Source organism: Mus caroli, chromosome 14 (assembly GCF_900094665.2).
Source record: "Mus caroli chromosome 14, CAROLI_EIJ_v1.1, whole genome shotgun sequence".
NCBI classification, from domain to species: Eukaryota; Metazoa; Chordata; class Mammalia; order Rodentia; family Muridae; genus Mus; species Mus caroli.
This window is the reverse complement of record NC_034583.1, coordinates 62369778-62372926: the sequence shown is the minus strand read 5'-3', so window position 1 is coordinate 62372926 and position 3149 is coordinate 62369778.

The window sequence follows — 3149 nt, the reverse complement described above, 5'->3', positions numbered from 1 at the left end:
GGCAGGAGGAATTTTTGAATTCTCAGTTTCATCATCCTTAAAATGAGGATGCCAACTAAAACACACCTCTATGCATGGCAAGTGAGAGGGGATGGGGATGAGGTACCAAAAGTAGGACTTTCTAAACAGGAAGCCGTCCAAGTAATTAGAAGGCTCACTCACTAGGTTTCTGCCCATTCTTTGTCAAAGGCAGCAGTGAGCTGTATTTTGTGCTATTTGCTAGGTTTTGTGGAAGAAAGAAAGGTCAGGGAGTCTTACTATCTGGGACAGGGGCGTGAGGACTCACTTCTCCATTTACATCTTCTTCCTGTGGATGGCCATCTGCCTTGATGGCTACAAGTGCCCTCTATGACCTCCAACTCCCAAATCACACCACGCCCAGATTACCGGCCAGACACCTCCACTTGGATCACCCATGAATTTTGTTATTAGACTGTTCAGGCCATCGCACCACTGAACGGTGTCTTCAACAAGACACATATGTATTGTCAAAGTTCTGAAGACTATGTGCAGGGAGAGCTCATTCTATCTGAAGCCTCCATCCTTGGCTGATAGATGGCTGTCTTCTCTGTGTATCCTCCTTCTATGTTTCTGTCTTCCAATTTCTGGTTCACCAATCATATTGAGTAATGGCTCACCCTGGTAGCCCAAAGTTAACTTAATCACCCTTTTTAAAGACCATGACCTGTGGCTGAAGAGATGGCCCTTAGGGTTCTTGCAAAGGACCTGGGTTCAGTTCCCCTGCACTCATATATGGATTCCCTGCTTCTGCCTTTGCCTCTTGACACAGTACCTCTCACTGCTGAGACTATACCTCTCCCTCCTGACTGACTTTTGGTGGACAGGACCCTGACCGTTCAGCTTTGCATTCACAGCATGCTGCCCAATACCTGAGGTTCCCCAAGGGCTCAGTGAATTGCTGTTCAAAAATTCCTTCCCAGGAGGAGATGTAAGCAGCATCTACCCTCCTACTGAGATCCCAATGCTAAACAAAGGCATAATTCCACCAAAGTGTACTCTGGGGAACCAGTAAGTTCATTGTGCTTCCTTAAGAACACAGGTAAGGGGTTACTTACCGAAGTGTGGGTGCTCCCCTAACAAAAGACTGTCCCAGAAAGTCTTTACCTGGAACAGTGATGGTTTTCCTATACCTGCTGAATAGAAACCCTCCTCTTTATCTCCTCTGGACTATAAAGTCTAGCACTTTCCAGGGCTTCAAACCATTAAAGTGGACTTACATAACAGGTGGTAGGGTATGACTAGATACTCAGGAGAGGGTCAAGCCCCCCCAGCCCACCCCTCTGTAAAGGGAGGTAAGTAGTCAACAAACCCAGGTGGGATGTCCTTTTGCAAGTACACACAGCTGAACTCCCCAAGATGGCAGTTGTTTGGCTTGGAGGATAGACCTGCATAATGATTGATCGATCACCTTGTGTTTATTGGAGCACTACTCACAGTGACAAGTTACAGAACCAGTCTCATGGTGCCCAACAACAGAGGAATAAAACCAACCTCTCAGTGCCCAACAGCAGAGGAATGATTTTTTTAATTGTGGTATGTATACACAGCCAGACTATTTTCATCTCTAAAGAAGAATAGCCATATCATTTGAGGGGCAGGATACAACTGCAGAAGATCCTATTAAATGAATAATGCCATCCTCAAAAACATAGATATTGTATATTTTCTCTCATTTGGAGTTCCAAGATTTTAAATGGCCACATACAATCATATTTGCCATAGTAAATGAAAGTAAAAGTAGATTTTGTGTGTGTTGAGGGAGGGCAAAATGGATTAAATGGAGGGAGAGGGCAGGAAAAACAAACAGAAGGGAATGTGAGGGGGTATGCCCAACATACAGTGTACACTTGTGAGAAATTTTGAAAACTATAAACTTTTAAAGTGAAAAGCCTACCCCTTAGCAAAGCATATCATCTTAAATAAACTAGTGAATATCTACATACACTCATAAATAAGGGACTAGACTAGCCATGCGTACAACATCAGAGGAAAAAGTTCCTCTATAGAGCCTACGGGCCAGCCCAACTCTAAGCGTATTCCAGCCCCATAAAGGCCATGTTTAATTTCCTGCTGCCTTTTATTGTGTGATCAATAACTTCCTAAAATCCTTCAAAAAGTGCTTCAGGGCAAGGCTGAGGATCTTCAAAGTGTTGGGGGGAGGGGGCATCAGCGGAGCCTGCAAGAAGCACTTCTCGAGAGATGTAGGCGTCATCAGGGTATTAATATTAATAGCAGTATGACTGCCCCAAAGCATCAGCCTCAATAGTTTGCAGTTCCAGACAAACACCTTTAATAAATGGTGACAGGTGAGTGATTTCCTGGTAGAGTTGAAATACACTGTTACTAAGACTGCGAGATGTGAACCAGGAAGTGTTTCTCCCAGGGAGAACTAGTCTTAGGGACATTGTCTCCACCAGATTGCAGATACTCACATACTACCTAGGATTGAAAGTCCTTAGCAACATGATTCCAGATCATGTTTGCAAATGCCAACAAGCAAGAGGAAAAAAATTATATGAACCCTTCATGCAAGCACAGCATCAGTTGTAATTCCAAGGGTGGTACACGCACCTATATCCCTCACAAAAGTGATGGAATGAGCTCTACTTGAAATCACATCTCTACCAAATATAGCAGGGTGTCTGCTACCCTTGGTGTAAGATCCTTTGGCAAAAGGATTATATATCCAGGAAATTATATATCCAGGAAATCCTTTTGCAAAATGAATACATGTGTGTTCTCCCTTAAGAGAGCCTAATTTACAAATTCAACTGGATTGAGCAAGCGTTCACCGATAACCTTTTTTTCTGTATTTATGGCTCAGTGCCAGGTCAGGTAATAAGATAGGTATTGCAACACAATCCTTAGCAAACTCATATTCTGGGCCAGTGGAGTGACTCAGCAGATAAAGGCACTGCTGACAAGCCTAAGTCCCTGAGTTCAGTCCCTGGATTCCCTAGTAGAAGGAAAGAACAGACATCTGCAAGTTGTCCTCTGGCCTCAAGAGGAAGGCCAGTGCATGCACGGGCACACACAAACATACAAGTAGTTAAACAAATGTAATAAAACAGCAGAGAGAGAGAGAGAGAGAGAGTGAGAGAGAGAGAGAGAGAGAGAGAGAGAGAGAG